General features: G+C 27.6%; 1 protein-coding gene and 1 long non-coding RNA gene across 2 annotated transcripts in view; one reads left to right on the forward strand and one right to left on the reverse strand.

Annotated features, from left to right (window-relative positions):
* Positions 1–22,787, forward strand: part of LOC114123846 (adenylate cyclase type 2) — a 237,478-nt gene that overhangs the window by 28,052 nt on the left and 186,639 nt on the right. The gene's annotated exons all lie outside the window — the stretch shown is intronic.
* On the reverse strand, positions 2,188–2,827 carry LOC126551446 (uncharacterized). Its single transcript, XR_007605350.1, has 2 exons — positions 2,593–2,827; positions 2,188–2,482 (listed from the first exon to the last, which is right to left on the reverse strand). It is a non-coding gene; the product is annotated as an uncharacterized LOC126551446 (long non-coding RNA).

Below are 22,787 nucleotides of genomic sequence, written 5' to 3' on the forward strand. Positions count from 1 at the left end.
CACTAATATCGTGTAATACTATGTTAGTAGTATGTACCTAATGCGATTATGCCACAATACGTAAAATAAACATAATACTATTATAGTCAGTTGTTATTATTTATTAATAGGTTATCAATGATTTAATCATTTTCGAGCCTTTTTTAATCATTCTGTTGATTACATAATATGGTAATATGTTACAGTATGTATACTGTTGTGTATACATTTGTTGAGAATGACTATTGTTCGCTATATAATTAATATATTATTACACGCAGGTACTTATAGTGATGCTACAGCTCTCCGTATTATCTTTATATGTGTGTTATTATGTCTATACGAAGTCATATATTAGATACGGTAACAAAGCATTATATTGGTGGTCGGTCATTTCAAACTCCTAACAAACGTTGGCAAAATCGTCTCTAGGGAACGATGTTGCATGTGCCATAATAATATATCGAAACAGGCGATCTATGCGGAATCGAGAAATTCGATACGGCCCAATATCGGTGTTTCTGTGTATATTAACTTTTATGACGTTGCAATTACTTTTTACGATGTCATTATGATGAATACGTTTTAAGATGTCTGCAAAAAATTCACACCACCTGATACACTCTATTTTTAATTTAAGCCTTTATTTTTTATCTATACATTATTTTGACCTATTACACGCGTGTTGATTTTCTGTAAACTTTTATGGGTCTCGTACCCGTGATAATAGTAATATGACTCGACCAAATAAATAAGGGTCACAAATATCGTGGTTACAATTTTTGGCTGCACGTAAATTTTCTGACTAGGATCAAAAATATTTTTACTGATCTTGTTACAAGTTTTACTTTCCAAAGAACTTGGCATAATTAATATAAAGTCACGCACTACAATAAAGCGAAAACTTTTAAATTGGCAGAGTTCATCGAGCAAGAATCGATACACAACATTCATCACGATTAAGCGATCGAGAATTTTAAAGTTTAAGCTCTGATCGAAAGAAAAATAGAACAATTATCATCTGCTAATTATTTATTATTTATACTTACATTTTAAACACTTATAATGATATCATTATATCGTACAATTACAAATGTGATTATATTTAATACATTAGCATATTACAGAAGATAGAGAACACAATATTTCAAGCTCATTTGACTATTAAAATAATTATATTTCTTTGTAAATGTCGAAAAGAAAATATGACGTGTTTTCGTAATTAGTTATGCTTTAAATAGCGGATGATGGTTTGTAGTGTGTGTATGTGTGTGTGTGTGTGGTGAGGGAGGGTGGTAAGGGTGAAACGATATGTGCAACACTTATCGACTCTTTCAGTTTTATTAATAAATCGCTTTTTTTTTTTAATTTTATTTGAAGTACCTCAATCGTCATCGGCTTGACCTACAGTGGACAGACGTGCGCACGATTATCGATACACGCGCCGGCCGGCAGTGATGGTCAGTTCTCGTCGCGGGCCGCTTTTGGATTAAAATCGTCCGGATTCGACACGGCGTGCAAAAGACGACGACGCGTGGTAACGTCTCGCGCGTCGCGTGACTGACGGGGGCGACCGCGTTGTGGGGGGGTGTACGCGCGCGAGCTGTACGTTTTGGCGCGGCGGGGCAGTGAAGCGGTATTGACGATCGGCGGTCGCGGGATAAGGATGGGGGGGTGTTGGTTTGGAGACGCGCCGCGACGATAAAACGAAAAATTATTATCTCGCCTACGATCGCCCGTAGTACATGTATCATATATTATACGCGCGTGTGTGTGTGTGCATTATATTATAGCACTACGGTCGGGCGATGGGACGGTCCACGGGGCCGCGCGACGGTCGGCGGTACAGACCGCAGTGTCCCACAACCGCCGCCGCCACCGTCTCATCGCGAACGTACGCTATACTACGCGATTACGCTCGGCGGCGATGGCGGCGGTGACCGATCGATAAGGCCGACGGCATCGTAAACGCGGCGGCGGCGTAGTACGTAGTGACGTCACTGGCCACAGTCAGTTTTGGCCACACGGTCACGTGTACCGTTTCCCGCTCAAACGCTACACATCAGTGTGTGATGTATATTATACATAAACAGTGGCGCCTCCCCCCCCCCCTTGAGCCGTGTAAAAACTAAAAAATATTATGAATGAACATAAACCAGCTAAACCAGCCAGTGAAATTGACCAAAATTTACTGTGTATGATACCGTGTTTTGATATGTTTTTTTTTCCTTTATTTATTGGTAACCAACAAAAAATCAGCAGAATCAGTATCTTGCGATTCTGATGATAAGACATAAAGTCTCTGTTCAGTAGATGCACATTTCTTAGAAGATTGATTTTGTTTTGGTACTTTTTTTTTACTTTTTTTTATTACTTTTAATTGATTTTGACTCATCTTCTGAACTATTCATTGGTTGAAAGACTGTTGTAATAGTTTTAATTCTTGAATATGTGATTTGTTAATCCTACAAATATGTACACAGCAATATTGACATCAAATCAGCTAAAATGTATATTTTATAAAGAAAAAAATACATGATTTAATTATACTTTTTAACCACGAAATTGACAAATCAATTAAATAAGTTATAACTATGAAGTGTTATTACTTACTTAGATTTTTATAAACCAAATGATAGCTTTTTTTGAATTGTACAATAGAATTAAAGCAAAAATAATATTTGAGTATTAACAAAACACACTAATACTGTTTAATGTAAGAAAGAACTCGTCAACTTTTATGTCAATAGATTTCAAAGTATGCTTTATGATTAAGTGTTGGTTTAAGTAAAACCAAACTTAAATTTCAACTAAAGAAAATATAATTTTATTGATTTTTTTTTTTGTAAATATTATGTTGTCTAATTTTAATTTTGATGTATTGTGTGTCCATGGAAACAGAAATATTGTAACTTAGTACCTACGTTATGCATATTTTTAAACAGTACATGCATTTGGAATGAAATATTAAAAATGAAGATTTTCATCTAAAAATAATTAAGTTGTATTGTGTGTACACTAAATACCAAAGTTAAAAAAAAATGATGATCCAGTAATCAGTAATCTAGTTTTATACTCTGCAAATATAAAATATGCATAAGTTTTGAATTAAGCTCTGCTGCATACTGTTTTGCAAACTAATCTACAAATTGACAATATGACTGCGGCTTCAAGATATTGAAAATCATGTATATGATATAAGTTGACTATATGATTATAGCCGCACGTTATACATGCTTGTATGGCTGTATATGTATATACAATATACATACATCAATGGCAAATAAGCAGTAAGTTTTAGGTAAACCCATTTTTTTTTTTATAATAATCTTAAGAGAATGTTGAATAAATCAGGATCCGGCTTATCTTTTTGTAAAATTTTGTAACTTTAAAGTTTTAAAGCTCTTATTCTATATATATATATATATTTTGTATTGCATTTTTGAATGTTTACTTTCAAATTCTAAACACGTATTTTTAGTGTATGATTATAAAAAAATCAGCACTTGCTATGTTTGTCAAAAACGAAACAATGACTAATTTAGGACTTGTTATTTTCGAGAAGAACATAATATATAATAGGAAGTGTTTTTATTATATTACATTTTTATTTTAACTTACATTTTAGCATTTATATTTATATTTATACTTTATTATGTATCTTATGATGACATATTTTTGAAAAATTATTAGTAAGAAATCATATTAGCAAACAATAAATCTACAATTTTTTGTATGCGCTTATCGAACGTTTGTATAATAATATTATGTCGATATCACTATATTTACGAAGAACGAAAAATACCCACCTCGTCATAAATATATTTTAGTTAGGTATAGAAAAATATGTTTTAATATCCTCAAGGTAAAAATCAGTTAACATTTTTATAATTTTACGTTTTATGTTTTATAATAAAATATCGGTTCAAATAAGAAAAAATAAATTTAAAATAAGCGATGTATTTAGCTCAAGATGTGAAACTTGGTGTTTCTGAGATTTGGCAACTATTTAGCCATCATCGATGTATATTTTATATTTTTCTGGGTAGTTTGTCGTCCTCATAATATTATATACATAGTAATGCGGCGTACACGAGTATAGGTATACGTGTCATGACGATATATGTCCGGTAAATAATAATAATAGTTATAATATTATCGTTGCGCACGCGACTAGCTGCAGGGATTTGCCACCACCTCCACCACCGTATATATAAAAATAAATGTGTATATCAATAATAAAATTATGCAATAGCCACACGCAAAACCGTTCTATAACAGTATAATATAATATATTACATAAATAATAACAATAATAATAAATAATAATACTATGACGGCGCCATGATCGATATATCCTGACGACAGACATCGCGAGATTGCAGCGATCAAACGACGATAACAGTAATAATAATAATAATGACAATAATAATAATATGTTTCGAAGAATATTAAACGCGCCACCGTCCGATTTACGACGGATTCCAGCGGTGGCGTGAATACCTGAATAAAACGACGTATGGGATATAATCGACGTTATATTTTTTTATATCATCGTAAACCGGGTAATAATGTACGTATTATTATACCATTTTATTTCATAATTTTAGATTCTGAGCGAAGCAATGGATGTATTGATGGTACAATGATATGTGTTTTTTTCTGTCTGCCAAAACCTTTAGAGCCAATAAAATTGATTTAAGTTTTAAGCTTTGAGGTAGTTTTTAGTAGTGAATTGGTTTTAGTTAGTATTTTGGGAGTCAAAAGTAAAAAATTCTTAATACCTACTCATTCAAATTATTCGGAAAAAAATGAAATTTTCACGCAAAACTGGTTTTGACACAAAATAGTGTAACTTAAAACAAATGAATGTAGACACTTAAATTTCTTACAAAATGTTTACGTTAGCATCTGTTAAATATTGTTTGATTTTAAAACGTATTATCTTTTTTTGAAATATTTATAGATATTTCAATCTTTTTAGTTTTTATTTCTATACACGTTGATAAAAAAATAGAACTTAATAAAAATATTTGGAAATTGAATTTCAATTAAAAACTATTTTTTAAATTGTTGTAAATTATAGTAAATTATAGTTATTAATTTACTCGTATTATTTATTCAAAGAAATTTAAATATAATATGGAGTTTTTCAGGACTATTATTAGTGAAATTAAAATCGAATCATAGAAATCAATTTTAGAAATATTGTTAAAAATCAACAGGTACAATATATCAAAACATTTATAAGTTATTTTAGTTAGTTGTCGATTAAACACGGAGAAACTATATGTATATATTTTCTATAATCAATTAAAATTATATTTTAAGTGTAAAATAATAGTGAAAAGATGATATTTTCAGTCAAAAAACCATCTACAATAAATAACACTACATGAAACTTTAGGAAAACTCAAAAAAAAAACTTCTCAAATCGTCGTTAAATTTCAAATGGAAAAAAAACATTGTATACTTTCATTGTTTTGTTTAGAAGAGTGTATGTTTTATATTATCGTATTTAAAGAAATATTATTTTATAGTTATTTTGCTCGTTAAAAATTATTTACTTCTAACGGTATATCAGTTATTGTATTATTAAATGCGTGCTCGATGTAGTAAAATTGATTGATGTTCCTGTATAACGTTTTAAGTAAATATAATATTTTTCTTGGCGAAAACGAAAATCGGACCTTTTTTAAATTTGGCAGAAACTACGAATACGGGTGGCGGAAACGCAAATATTTTTATTTTCTCCGAAACAAACAGCACACTTCCCCCACCCTCATCAAACAGCATTTTTCGATAGCGAATAAGATCCATACGATTGCATAGCACGTTCCGGTCGATTGTATATATTATTATACACAGTGAGCGAGGTAGAGAATAATATAATAATACAAATAATTTCGTTAAAAATTGTTCTTTGTTTGTTGGTAAGTGAATGGGAGGATGGTAGAAAAGAGGGATGCTACGCATTAACCGACGAACGATACTTACAGCCCAATGGCAATGTTTAACGCTGCCAAGAATACTAATATGTATGTGTGTAAGCTGTGTGTGTGTATAATGAAGGAAAATTTAGTAATTTTTTGCGTTCCACCTTTAATTTCGTTTAACTAGTTGCGTGCCGCATCCATATCGTATTAATAATATATATTTTGAATAATTTACTAGGTCTTTTTTTTTTCAATTTGACGAAAAACATTTAATTAAATTTTGCTTCTGTATTTTACCATCGTATCCATGTATTTCGTACTTACTTTTAATCTCAAATCTATTTTCCCTTGGTTCTACTACGTAACTCGTATTATAATAGTTTTAATCAGAAACCTTCCGATGAAAATGTTAGCCAAACGTGGTTTAGATGTTTTTCTTTTTAATTTTTGTAATAAAGTACATACATAAAATATATTTAAAAACTCCGAGTCATATGCACAGCTATAATATGTTTGTATTTTTGCAGCAATTAACAAGCAACTCAATTATTTATAAATGATCGAACGGTGCCGGCAATATAGTAACGTGCGGGAAACTGTTGGCAAATTGTTGTTCGGGGTACTTACAGTCATTCAGTTTATTTCATATTTGACCGCGATACTAAATTACTTTCTCAAAGATGATTCCGTGCACAACGAACATTGCATGTTAAGGCATTATGCTACGACCTTCTACTTTTAAATCGAGAAACAATTTAAATTTAACTTGTTTATGTATCAAACTATAGAAGGCTTAGTTAAATATACAAATTGTTATTCTATGCAGGTTGAACTTTACTATTATTATAATATATTATTTAAACTGGTATATGATTGTAGAAATTAAATACATTTTAGCGAAATACGTGAGTCGTAACTTATGCAACGGATTTTAAACTTAGTTTTAACTAGTATTTCAGTTTTTTTCTTTTTTTCCAATCGATTTACGATAGTAAATAGTAATATGATTGTAAAATGTTGATACTAAAATATTACCTTGACTAAACTTTAATAATTCAACCATGGTAATTGAAATAAAAAATGCAAAACAATTTGTTTGTTTAGAATATTATTTATTATTAAACAAGTGCCAGTAAAAATTTGGTGAATGAATGAGTAATAGAATTACTCATTCATCGTGTGTACACCATGTATTGCAGGACAGGGGGAGGATAAAACTTTTTCTTAGACACTATATAAAATGTTCAAACATTATTTCTCGTTTAAACTAGTTAACAAACAGAAGATCATAACAAATATTATGGTTTCTATAATGAAACCAAACTTGGTTTATCATTTTTTAGTGCATTGAGTATTTAATTTATAATTAAAGGATTTACCTATGAAAAACCTTAACTAGACCTATATTCTTCGATAGAATGTAAGAAGTTGGATGATATTTGAATCGATTTATTCCGTAAAAATCATTCTCAAGTGTTTAACATCCATTGCCATCCTAAATATCTCTAACATCCCCAAGAGGGAGGGGGGTGTATCACCCACTTTGGAAAATTTATAAATTAAATTAATCCGCAAATAAATTGAATTTAAAACAGTACCTATGCATATATTATATAAAATTTTAATATTTTTGTTTCAAATCAAAAAAGCCATGTTCTAGCCATGTATTATATTCTATAGATAGTAAGCAGTATTAAATTGGAATATTATTGTTAATAGTTTTTCAACCAGCTAATTTAGATCTAATTCATGAACTATGTCTATTTGATAACTATATAACTGTTTTATTGTTCATTAAACAGTTTTACGCTCCACAAAGGTCTAAGTACCTTGGCTGCTTTGAAATTTTCAAACGGACTATATGACAAAGTCCTGTTTGGCTTGTATGTATGTGTATATATTTTTCCTTATAGTTTTTTTGCACGTATCAAATGACCTCAACAATCAACAAGGAATCAAACAACAAAAAGGTTTTTAATAAATAAAAAGAAAAAAAAGCATTTGAAGTAAATTGGAATTTCCTCATATAGGTAGATATATTATAGGGATAACACTTTATTATAATTTATAATAACATACTATCTCGATACAATATTTTACCATGGTTATAGTTTTCTTTTTATCAATATTTAATATACCAAAGTGTACCTATAAAAAAGGAACAAAGTATAAACTTTTTTCCAAAAGGTGTTTACTATTTGATTTATAATGCTTTTTTCCTTTTCAATAACAATTTGGTAATTTAATAATAACTTTAAGTGAAGTATACAAGTGTTTAAAATTATTCATGATAAGTAATATTATACTTATACTATTTAAAAAGTCCCAATACTATTAAAATATGACAAAAAAATAGTTTTATTAATAGTCCACTTTACAATAGAAAATTATGTTTGCATAATATCATATAAAAGCGGAAAACATAGAATACTCACTAGTTAATATGATACCGACGAATTTGGTGAGTGGTAGGAAAAAGGTACTTGCCGGAAGAAAAACGAATGGTATGTTTTATGGTTTAATTTTGTATATAAGTTATTTTATTTTATGTAAAGAGACACATATTTATCTTGCTTACAAACGTGTTTATTGTCAATAATTGGATACTGAAGTTCACTGTTTGTATGTGAGATGAAATTAATAGATAGTAAAATATAAAATTCACGTGAACCAACTTGATTAAATAAAATGTATTGTTGGGTTTATTTGTATAACTTTTTAAAATTATTTAACGATTGAAGAAAAAAATCTAAAATAATAAGTTTTTAACTACATAAATATTGAAATAGGAAAAATCCCAAGCTTGTTTAATCCACATTTTCAAACTGAATAATTAATTATTGGCAATTCATATAAATAAAATGTTGCCTGTTGGAGCAGAACAATCAAAGTACAAAACATACATTTTTAGATACGTTTAGGACATGTGCATAGTTAGAGTTTGAAGTGATATAATATTTTTTATTGTAGTTCACGCAAACAATATGAATAAAATTAAAATCGATCAAACTGGGAGTTGGAAAATCAGTTTTAATAGATTTTTTCCGACTAAAAGTTCATACTTGCACTAAACTAAACAATTAAATAGTTATCAAAAACTACAAATATTAATGTGTCCTATAAAACAGAAATTAAATATATTTTTCACCATATAATTTATTAATTTAATCCATTTTTTTAAATAGTAATATTCGCTTATTCCTTATATTTATTATTTCAGATTGAAAATACTGCTTGTAATGAATAAAAAAAATATAATAAATACATACAGAGTTATTTATGTTAAAAATGCTAAAAATTAAGGTACCTATATATAATAATAAGCATAAATAATTAATATCTAAATTATAAATGTAATGTTTTAAATGTATACGCTTTGCGATCATTGTGATGGTAAAATATAACTGAATAAATGTTGTTAATTGTTGATATAGCTACAGCCTTTATATGTTATATTATTATTATCTATTAATTTTATACGTACCTAGTACATATCTGTTATAATTAGTAACATTGCACGTAATTCTGCAGTAATTCGTTCTTGAATAACAACTTAAATAAAAATATTGATTATGGCAACAACTGGTTAGCTTGATTTTCAAAAATACCAACCAGATCCCCGTTGCTATCAGAAACCACCCTTTCAAAGTTGAAGATTGAATCATTTATACTGTGTCAAAAGGATAAAAAAAAACGTTTTGTTGCATTTATGGTTCACCGTTTCACTCATAATCTAAATTTCGAACATTCAGTGGTAAAATATCAATTTTAATAATTAACTGTTTTTATGGCACCACGCTGTTTGGATTTTTATTTTTAATATTGTTACGTACGTAATATTGAATAGGTAACATTTTTTATTTATGTATACACGAAATTATATAACTTAAATACAATGCTGCTTATATTGTTGGATAAACAAATGTATTTAAATAATAAATATATATTTTCCATGGCAGAAATACACTTACATTTCTAATGTTTGTATGTCAGTTTGAACGTTTATTGTTTAATATCATGGTAGAACGTACCTATGTGATGGTTCGTCTATTGTCAATGTCAACAGTTTTTCATTAATATTTATGATTGTATAATACGTAGTTTTATGACCATCTACTCATCAAATACTAATGCTGCTATTACCTAATCATTTTTTCAACTCATCGTGATAGATTTTGATAAAATATTAATTTAATAGTTCAACAAAAATTACGTTTTATTCATAAGATAAATTATGAATTATGACAGACAAATATTTATAACTTTACTTAAGATAATATATTTTTTGGATGTGAATTGTCAGCTTTTCACCACTACATTGGTTTTAGTACCTATATTTATTTATTTGAAAATTAGCTGCAGAATCGTGCAATGATTATAATATTCATATCAATATTTTATCAAGTGAAGTCAATAAAAAACTGTGTATATTTTACCTACGACATGTTGTCATGAAAATGAAAAATTAATCCTTACCAGTTAAAATGTTCAAGTTTAGTAAAACAGATATCATTTTATTAATATTATATTATTCTTATAACGACAAGAGTATTGATATTTAAAACAAAATGCTTACAATTTTAAATTTAATTATATCAACTGTTCTAAATTAAAACCTATTGGTTTTAAACAAACTATACATAAATTACAACAAAATAATAAAATTATCTTAATTTTAAAAACTAGGTTACAATTTTGTTGTTTTAGACATTTAAATATTCAAAGCTAAATATTTAGATTATAATGTTCCATTTAGGTTTTGGTAGGTACATAAAAAAACGATTAAACATAGTTTTTAATATGTAAAACATCAGTTTTAAGTTAATATAATTACACTATTTCTATGTAAACGGGTGTATGACATGGTCCCCTACGCGAGGTAACGAGACTAAATTGATGACTTTCAAGAAAAAATACAAAGGACAATACAATATATGGATCCTACACTAAACATTAACACTAGCGAATACGAGTGGATAAAATAACGTGGACTTATACAGGTAGTACACATTGGACACAGATTACGAGATTTTCTAAAATTAAAAAGGGCTGGACACAATAATATATGGTGTGCAGTAGAGAAGTTAATAAAACAAGTACTTCTACAAGCAAACTAAATAAAAAACGAACGGTAGAAATGTCATGTCAAAGCAGAATGGGTCGAGTGAAAAGCGATTTAAGAGGATTAAAAGAAAGAGCGAGAATTTAAGATTCAGCAAAATCCGAAAATGTTGGAGTTGTGAAAGTCCTGAATGTAAAGTAAAAATAAATAAATAGTTAATACCTAGTTTTATTTATTTATAAAGTATGTTATACATACTTTACTACTCAAAAGATTAATATGAGTGTTGACGTTTTGACTAAACTCAAATTATATTTTCACTATATAGTTCTAATAATTATTTTTTCATTATAATTTGATGAACTTAACCATTTTTGAAGTAAACGGAAGCCAATTTAATTAAAACTACTTTTATTTAGTTTTAAAGAAAATCCAAAGTTACAACATACTCATATATACGCATTGCCCATTTTTATCGTGTAATTTTACCAATAAAACGATCGTTTTAAAGTTTCACACAAAATTGTAAACGTTCGCGCTATTACCGAGTAGGGTTTTAACAACTATCGTGCCCTTAAAGTTTCGCATAGAATTGTTTATACCATGTACGTATGTTATAAATCGTACGCATCGTACATTCATATTATAGTCGTATGTTATACACCTCACATTATATATATATAATATGTGTTTCGTGTCATTATACATAAGAGGACTTCTTTTACCAACATATGTCTCAGTCCAACACACATATATTATTAGAATTCGTATAGCAAATTTTTGAATAAACTCGTAGTTTTGGAATTTAATTATACCAAATTTTTCAATGTTTTGAGTAAATAAATAATACATATTTAGTGCATTAATTATCAGATTAAAATAATTTACGAATTACTGATTACTAGTTACTGTATATTCGTGCAATTAACAGGTGTTTTTTTGTATTAAGTAATCAAATTATTATTTTTTTAACCTGAATACTATTTAGTTCATAAAAATTCGTAAATGTATTTAATTTATATTGTATTTATTTCGTCATTTTTAAATTTTAAATTACTTCTGACTAATTAAATTATATTTTATTGTTAGCATTTCAAATTAATATATGTATGCAATTTTAACCATTTTGAACATTCATTATTCCATGTTATATCTTAATAAGATTAAGCTGTTTTGTCCTTCGTCTACTGGTTTTAACGCGTTACTGTTATTTAGTACCTACCTACTAGTATTGTATTTTACAGATATTTTGGCTCGTCTAGTCATTTTCAATCAAATTAATTGATCAAAAATAATAGCTTACTAGAAATTATAGTGCAAACATTCTCTTATATAATTATAATATTATTATGTAATATGTATTTCAATAAAGTAATAGTATAATAAAAACTATTATTTTAACCTTTATTATTTTATAATATAAGTTTAAATTTTATGGATAAAATGTTATAAATTTACCAGTATCAAATTATTCTTAGTTTGACTAGTTTTAATTAGATATATTTATTATCCACTGAATAGCATAAATTATTAATACTATTATTTTAAAATTACATTATTTTGGAAATAAATGAATGTATGTACACAGTATTTCAATAGTCTTGGACCTATTGGTTATTAATATTTTGAACTATAACTATCTTCTGTTATTATGATATTGGTAGTATACAACATGGGTAAACATTATGTAGTTCATATGTTGTTTTAATGGATCCCTGAAATTATAGACCTAAATATTAAATATTATTAGTTATTATTCCCATATCGGATAACAGACTTGGTTAAATTTCACGGTAATACGTCTTATAATAACCATAATAGTTATTTTGAACATCAAAACTTTATCGACAAAAGATAAAATAGATGCATGAAATATTGTTTAATAATGTTTGAGTTATGAACAAATAATCATGTAAGTATGTGATATAATATTCACATATTATTATGTAAACTCGTTTTTGTACAGTCAGTATAACATTATTCGCTTACAAAGGTATCTTCTCTAATGCCTACCTATACTAATGACATAAATAATATAATTACAAGTGATACATTTTATGGTAAACTTTCTTTCTCTCTTTTATACATTTATATTAATTATTCAGTGAATGTATAATAGCAATGCCAACCATGGTTGAGCTTATATTGTATAAATTATCCTTAATAATAAATAAAAATAATATGAATCGAGTTTTATTTATTTACTTCATACGCGGACCATGTCCAATATAGTAATATTAATAATATTTATATAATTTAAGTATATGGCACAATATAACAGCACACAAGTTAAATAATAGTTAACGATAAAATTGATGTACAAACAATTTTCTTTTTTTCATAGAAGGCAGAAATAAAAATTAACATTGATTATACGATGAGGTACCACGACATAATCTTTCACCAGCGACGACAGTCGGCACTAGACGCGCCTCCTCCACATGACGTCGAGATTCCCCGAACGTTACACTGATCGCCGACGACAATAACAAGCTCTGCTGACGATCGACGCCAAGCGCTTCTGTGAATTTTCTCCAGCATCGCTGGACTCATTTTCGTGCGCCGCGTCACAGGAAACTCCATACGACTCGTTGAGTTTTTCCGAGCTCAGCGGGGCGCTTTCGGACTTTGCTGCATTACCATAGGCTAAAATAGACATATCTTATAAAAGACTAGGACAAAATATTTTAAAGTTGCCCTTCTCTCTCGTCAAAAAAATATTAACAATTAAATTTGTATATTTTTTTATGTTATAGGTGAACTTACCTATATTTATATAATTAATACTCCGACTTTGATTTCCGTATCGATACTTTTTAATATACTTAGATATTAAAGCCATGCTGCCACAATGTATTCAAGCTTACAATGAATTCCGATAAAATATACCAATAATTGTTAAGTATCACATCCCATTTTCGGTGAAGAATCCGTGTCACTACAACGAAAATACAACTTGGGGACATCGACCACCACCGTTCTTCTTCCTATTTGTTTATATAAATATGCGTAAAAGAAGATTATAGATAGATTATTATATATTCCAAATTATATTATTGTGTATTATTATTATTATTATTATAAGCACTAAACAGTGATAAAAGTAGGTATTTATAGTTTCTGTCTCCACAAAAATAACTACAAAAACAGTATTTTAGCTGTTGTTTTTTTTTTTTTTTTAATATCATTTATACAATTTTTTGTATATTATTTATATGTGGCTCATCTTTATCATTTCTGACATTTTAAAGTCGATTGTAGGCATTAGGTCAGGCTATGGCCTGGTGATCTGAATGGCATGACCCGTAATTTCACTTATGCGACATTACTGGCGTGAGAAACGAGACTGTGCCTATTATAACGGATATGGAGTATGAAACCAGCTAGTACACTGTAGGGAGATGGTTCTACAAGGACCAACGCATATACAACTATACAAGACTAACGGAAAATTAATGAACTCAACCAAACAAATTACAGTCCACTTAGAATTCAAGAGCTCACCGGAAAAGTTATTTATTAATTTAAAAATAAATGTACCATAGGTGATATTACTGTGTCATTTTAAAGATTTTAAGTTAAGAATTCTTAAAATGTTTTCTCAACTAGTGTGGGATATGTTTTATGCATAATATTTAACAAAATATAATATAAAACGAACTACGAAGGACTTTATTCTGAATTTTTTGATTAATTTATAAAATTTATTCGATTTTTAATATTGTATTCTCGTAAATATTATCATAATCGTTTCAAAAACATGAGATATTTACCTAGTAATTAAGTAAAACAAATTATTAGATATTATTATAAAAATACGCAAGTATAAAATAAATACATAATTAAAAAACAAATAATTCTAAAATATAAGTGATAACATTATCACTGATAATATTATTATTAAACCTAACCTAGGTTTGGTGACGACGGTAATAATCACGGTTACCCGATCACCAGTGATATTATAAACCTGTAACGTGTACGGTGTACCACTGTGAACGAATTTATACTGCGGTTGATGAAATTTCCGTCTATCATATTAATAATATCGTTTAGGAAACAGGTAACCACGATAATTTCCTCGTCATCGGTTACTGGTTAGTCTTAGTCCAAGAAGAATGCGGGGACGGCCGACTTTTTTCTCCGTATTCGAAACTACTGTTCGGTTCTCGATCTGAAAATCGTTTTTTTTTTTTATGCAGCCGTTGAGTATTGTGACGAAACCAGTGTATTTGGATCGTCTACACTGTAAATTCTACAGTGTATAGTATGTTTGAGATGCTCATCACTTCTAGCCCTCGTCACCCGTTTTCCGAGGATTTTCATATGGTGTTATGTCAAGATAAGATGCACATCAGTCACCTTTGTTTACGATTTGGAAGCTTCTCGGGTTTGCAGTAAGACGCCTTCACGATTCACGACCACTTTTTACAATTTACTGTGGCTGTGCCGCTGTAGTGCGTAAGTATTTATCTATATATAAGTACAATTTAAATTAAACCTCGTGACGTAACGATCCATAGAACTATTAGAACCTCAGCTGAACTTTATTAATGTTCGGTAAAAAGAGTATTAAGAAGTTAGAGCACTGTTGATACTATACTACCATTATCGGTCAGACCATTTTAATCACCCGTGACGATTGTGTTGTACAATTTTTTAACCTATATCAGAAAAGATCAATTTTCAACTACTGAAAAAGTATTAAGGTAAACAAACTAATTATTATTATATTTGCGCTCAATGAAAGCACACGTATTCTTCTGTCGGTGCAACGGTGCTGCTGGCTGTAATCAACCGTTTAATGAAATTATAGTTTTATTTTTATTTTGCTTATTCGTATTATATTTTATAAATTTTCTTGTTTCTTTTATAATCTACTGAGAGTAGTATCTATTCACTGTCGATAATAAATTTTATGTTTTGTTTTTAAGCAAAAAATATGATAGAGCCAAATTGCAATGGTTAAGTGGTTAATGTATATAAAAAAAAATAAAAACTTCTCAAAACTATTACTTCACAATATTATAGTGTTTTATTATTATTATTTTTTTTTTATATTGTTTTATTTGTTTTTGTTAATAATATTTTTATTATTTTTTTTTTATTATCCTATTTTTCCTTGGTATTGTTTATATATATATATATATATATTTTTTTTTTTTTGAAACCTTTGAAACCTATGTCAATGTAAGCTTTATCCTGCCCACGTAAATTAAATTATATTAAAATATATCCTAGTCGAACAATCTGTTTTTTTTTTCATTTACTATTCGTTACACTCGTCTATTGATGGTGGGTGTTTGAATACACAATATTATATTCGACTACTATAAAAATCTTTAAGTTCCTAGTATTGAATGACAACGTATCCAGACTATAAGTTGAAGACCGTACTCAAATCTGAATTCAGTAACTTAAAACGTGACAACCTTAATAAAACAGTTCCTTGATTTTTTTTCAAAGTTATTTTTTATTACTTTATTACTACGCACTAATGAATTCAGAATCATATGGGTACCTAGCTAAAGATAAAAAAATATTTACTAGGTTCAACTAACGGTGATCAAATTCTTTGATTGAAAATGTTGAAATGTATTATTGTGGGAAGGGCACAAATAAAATAAAACCTGGGCGTGAAAATTCTGAAAACGTTTATAAATTAAATACATTAAAGTTTAAATTTCATGAGCAAACATTATAAAATATATTATTATTGACTTATTAAGTACCTAATAACTATGATACCGTTGATTAATTAATAGTATGGAACCTTAATGCTTATTAATTATTATATACGTATATGGTACGAAAAAGGTGCTCGCGCTAGTGTACAAGCCTATGAACAAATAGGTGAGCGGTCGTTCGATGCTTGTGGCCCGCAATAAGCGATGAGTAGAGGCCTATCGTATAACAGCTGTAGAATCTCGTAAAATTGACATTTAGTGTTAAGTAAGGTATTGTATATTGAAATTGTTATTGTACCTACATAAACTAATGTTCACTCACAACAACAATAACGTATGGGTTTAAATTTATTGTCAGTTTTCATAGTTTCTGTGGGTTACACTACTGAGACGATGATACGACGGGTCACGACTCATGAGAGCATCAAAATATTATTTATGTATGTTGTCCCAAAACATGGTACTGGATATGAAGGTCGATCATTCTGTTACAAAAATTCGAATAAAGTTGTATTTATTATTGTATTATGTAATTAAATACCTACTATAAAGGCTTGTGCAATTCACATATTACCTATTTAATAATTATTATTATTATAGACCTCGGTGAACTATTTTTTTTTAAGTTATTACGCATTTTGTTTTAAATCTGTTCATAGATAAATATTATTTTGTTTTATTTCATATATATATATATGATATATATTTTAATGTGTGATTAATTCCAAGTCTTCAATCTACAAATGAGAAATTGGTAACTCATAAGCTGGTGGATGGTGAATGATGGTAAAACTATATTAACAATAATAAAGTAATTTTTTGTGAGAAAATAATCTTCCAAATCCATTTAAAATTTACAAATTTGTAGTTTAGTATTTCAATTAGTTATGTGTACTGATATTATTGATACATACCTATAGATAGGTAATGGACTTTTTGATGTATCCATTGTTGTTGGTTTTTCCTGTGCATGCTTGTGCGTGTGTATAAGTTTGTATGACTTGTGTACACGGAACTGTAACATAGCATATTGAAATAATTGAATATCGATATATATATATATACGAGTATATATAGGTATTTATGATTATGTAATATTGTATTATATTTTTAATTTACTTAATGGAATAAATAGTATATATAAAGGTTAGGTTAGAATGTTGTATTTAATATGCAGAAATCCTGGTTCTTTCTGTCTATAGAAAATAAAAATATATGACATATTATTCTCTGATAGATTATTCTTCAATAATGATATTATTATTCACATTAGTCTAATGAAAATGGCGTCTATAGGTACCTGAATCATAATTTCGTATAATATTGTACAAATAGTTTATTCTTTGTTAGAGTAACCTTTTAAAGTTCAGACGGCTAGTGTAAAACGAATGCCCCAAAAAGTTGTAGACGTTGTCGTCCATTTTTACACATATTAAACGATAGCTAATAAATGTTCACATTATTAATTGTTTCAATGTTTGATATTATTATATTAATAAAATTACTAGCTGTTCAGAAAAATAGTTTGCTTTCTAATAGTGATATTTAAAAGTGAAGGTATTAAAAACACAAATTCAAATTATTTGTTATTGTTTAGTATTTTTAATACTTTAAGAATACCAAATATATTTATTATTTATCGAAATAACATTATTTGTTCAGAAAATATTAATGTATAATGTAAACAGTACACTATATACGGTCAGTTAAACGTTTGATCCACATTCATGGATAACACTTCACCAAAACAATAAATCTTGGACACGTCTTCTTTTCGGCCAACGGCGTTTTTCCGGTCAACGCATAGGTATTATATAAAGTGTATAGTATAATATGCATACGATATATCTATACAGAGTATAGGATTTGCGTAGGGAATATACCAGTAAATCTGGTCCACGACATTAAACCACTGGGGTTTATCAGCCGGGCAATCACAAGTGGGGGTGTATATATAATACGTATATTTTATATACAAGATATATATATAAAGGATATTTATATATAATAATATACAGGATGATTCATTGAACATAATCAGTCCTCTATTTTTCTTTTAATAATGAACTTATTCAAATTTTTGTTCTTGGAATTTTTAAATATACTTGAAAACCACTTTAAAATTCTTGATATTACTTGTGTTAATTAAGGATACGTTTTTTATTCTAAATTATTAAGTAGATATTTATTTTTAAATGTCGATGTACCTACTTAATTCAAAATGAGCAGTTTATCGGTCCAAAACATGTTTTTTTTATAAAAGTATAAAATGTATTTATATGATGTTGGATCTAGAATTTTTTATTCTTGTATCATTTTTCAATTTAGTATCACCATAATCATTCATACCTTTCATCCCACAATTGTGGATTTATTATCCTTAGTAGTTAGCATAAACAGTCGAACAGCTTAAAAACTATTCGTTCGAATTTTGATTTTAATGCCTCAATTGTTCTGATGGAAATTATCTTGGCGTGGATTAGTGTTAGATACACATGTTTGGTGAATCACCCTGTATGATATGCTATGTATAACCGAGTGGAACTGTATATGATACACCGAATAATCACGAGATCTAAATATTACATTATATATGTATATGTATTGGCATCGGATCATCCCTTTGGTAATCCTGCACGATCCAATAGTCATGGTGTGTCGTGCGACATCGTTATACTCTCGTTTGTCCGCAGAGATGACCCCTTGGTAGGACACCGAATACGTTATGTGCTCACGATACCATTCCTGGACCTAACGTTTATGAATGTGTGTTGACAAGATACTAGATAGTACACTTGTACAATACGCGTTTGATAATCAGCAATTGTTATTCATTCTACTTTATATGCAATCATATACATAAAGCGATGATATGCTCGAGTACTGTATCTACACAATAATAATAATATTATTATCGCTGCAGAGTATACAAGAAAATATTTTCATCGTAATATAGTCTTTCTTTGGTTTCCTGTCTTGTGAAATAAATTATACAGTTCATAATCGTAGCTGTTTTTATAAGACTTTGATTTTCTAGTAATACTTCTATACAAATAAAATATGTTGCATGCATTCCATATATTAAATAAACACGTGATCATAAGATATTTATATTAAAATTTAAAATGATATTTAAAAAAAATAATTTCCGTCACTATTTATACTTAATTTTTCCCTTTAGTTTATATATCTATACAATAAACCATCTGCGTTTGGTTTCTTATCTTAATATTAAATAACTTAAATATAAATATTTTACTTTTGGAGTATTATTATTTATACAAAATACATTAAGTTTTTATGTATAGACAAAAAGGCATAATTGTAATTTATAACACTGTGAAGTCCATATTGTCTGCTCAGAATCCAAAACGGTTTATATATTTAGCAAATGTCAGCCTGTCTAATGCTTCAGCGGTAAATATTCTTATTTTTTCTAACACAACCTCACATAGTTATATTGCCATATGTAATAGTTCATATTTTTACTTAGAAAAACCTACAACCTTTTGACCATTACCTTAATAATCAGATAATACATTAAAAAACAATATATTATTTATTATGTCAGGGTAAAGTGTAATAAAAATATTACTTTCAACATGTTTACTTACAATAAATACATATAATATTAATAACTTATTTTCAATATCAGATTTTATTTACTTTATTTTAATTACATTAAATTAAAAGGAAGAAAATACTCAAAAATATTTGAGAGTAGTAATATAGAGTTTTAAAAATTATTAACATCAATAATATGTAAATTACCAATGTTTTATTCCATCTGTATAGTGTATATATTTTTATAAACAAAGATAATATTAGAGTGTTTGATTAATCATCACTACCAATAAATTAATGATGATAATTATCTTTTATGATACATATATAATATATATATATTTAAATGTTAGTATTTGACCAGTATTACACTGATTATTTAAAATTAATTCAAATTTTAAATGTTGGGATTTTATTTTATCTTGTTATTCGTAGGTTAACTAGTAATATTTTATTATTGTTCTTAAAAAATGTTTTTATTTATCTGCATAGCTAAATATACGTTTAGAAGGGGTTTTTGTTTTTAATTGCCCGTGTTCTCTCCATTTATCCACAGATGTTTTATTTTCCGTGTAAAACATTTTAGAATTAAATAGTTAATTACCTACTTGTATGGTTTGAAAAAATAAACAATACAATAACGTACCTATCATAACATAATATAATATTATAAATTTTATCTCCATTAAATTCTTTGTCTGTGACGCAATTAGGTATGGGCATTTTCTGGTACGGTGAATTTTCAAAAATGCACACACTGACACTAATTGCATTAACTACTAACACTCGACACTCGTACCAATCGATGATTTAATTATTACCCAAAAACTTTAAAAAAATGTATATCTATAAATACATAATATTTAGAGTTGAATTTAATATGGTTATAAAGGATTATATAAATCTACAGTAATTTGTACTTTATTTAGTTTGAATTATCTTTGCTAAATTAAATATTATATATTATGTATAAATAAAAAAATATTATATTAATATGTCATTTATAAAAGTGGAAAATTGTATGTACCTAATAAATATTGAATAATATAAATAGAGTGATATCAATCTACAAAACATCATACGTTTATTGTTGTGATGTATTAATAATTATAAATGATAATAGTTAATAGAAAATACTAATAATATCATTTCGAAAAATCAATTTATTAAAGAATAATAGTTTGTATGATTGTATTATAATGTAATAAAATGTAACAAATAATATTAAACATCATAAAACTCCGTGAACTACAGTAAATTCCACATATTGCTCGTGTCTACTTTTGAAAGATGAACAATAAATCTTTGAAAATGAAATCAACCTACATAATATTATAATGTCATTGTTTAGTTTCATTTAATTTTAAAAGTGATATAATTTTCATAAGTTATACTCAACACAGTATTTAAATTTAACCATGTATCAATAAATTGATAGAACAATATATTTTTCTTGTTATCTTGGCTCAACATTGGCTTTTTGATATTATTGTGTACTTATTATTTACAATTCCAAACTGCAAACACTAGTCGGATAACTTCTACTTCGTTGATTGCGTTCATATTCATTCGCATATTTGCCTTTAATGTTTAATAATTGCGTAGGTTTTTTATCTAAACAATCATCAGTAGGTGTATAAACGGTTTAAATTTACGAGCTTACAATATTTCATTAAATTGGCGTTATCATTTTGTAATCAATAATGATGCATTCAACTAGTCAATGTTTTTCTTTCATGAACAGTGTTGTGCATTATCTAGATAAAAGAAATTTAAAGTATCTTTTTATAGGTATGATTTTTTTTTTTTTTGGAGGTGATTAAGAAAAATTTTAATTTTTCTAAGTTATTTCCTATAGCCTAATTATTCAATTTTATTTTTATATTATATTACGTACGTGTGTTTTACCTTTAATTATTTTATTATTCTATACAATATTGTTTTATTGCCCTGATTCATAATTGTATTTAAAACATGTAAGTCACTTGTTTACAATAATTATTGTTAAAATTTACAATTATACACGTATTATTAATTGATTATGAAATATGTAGAAAAACTATTTAATTTACCCATGTACATTTTAAATCTCTTTTTTATCTATATAAATATTCAAAATGTTATCGATTAAATTATTACCTAGATACAATTTTAAAAAATCATCTGATATCTCAATAAGATATATTTTTTAATTTTTTTATTATGTTAGTTAACAAAGCATAAGTTATATCACTTATCTAATTTCACCCAAAAAATATAACACTACATTTTAAATGTTTATAAAAAAATGAATACCTAAGTAATTTATTTTGTAACCTTGATATTGCTTTAAACATTTGAATTATCAAGAAACAAGCTCAACATTTTCTAATTTTACAGTAGATAATTGATACTTAGGTATTTATTAAATTGAATAATAATATAATTACTTACTATAAAAACCCATTTTAATAATTTTCACGACTTTCTAAGTATTATCAATATCTTTCCTGGTATCATTATAGTATTTTTTGCCAAACGTACAGAACCATTCGCCCGCATTCTCACTCGTTGTATCGT

Source organism: Aphis gossypii, chromosome 3 (assembly GCF_020184175.1).
Source record: "Aphis gossypii isolate Hap1 chromosome 3, ASM2018417v2, whole genome shotgun sequence".
In the NCBI taxonomy this organism is placed as follows: Eukaryota; Metazoa; Arthropoda; class Insecta; order Hemiptera; family Aphididae; genus Aphis; species Aphis gossypii.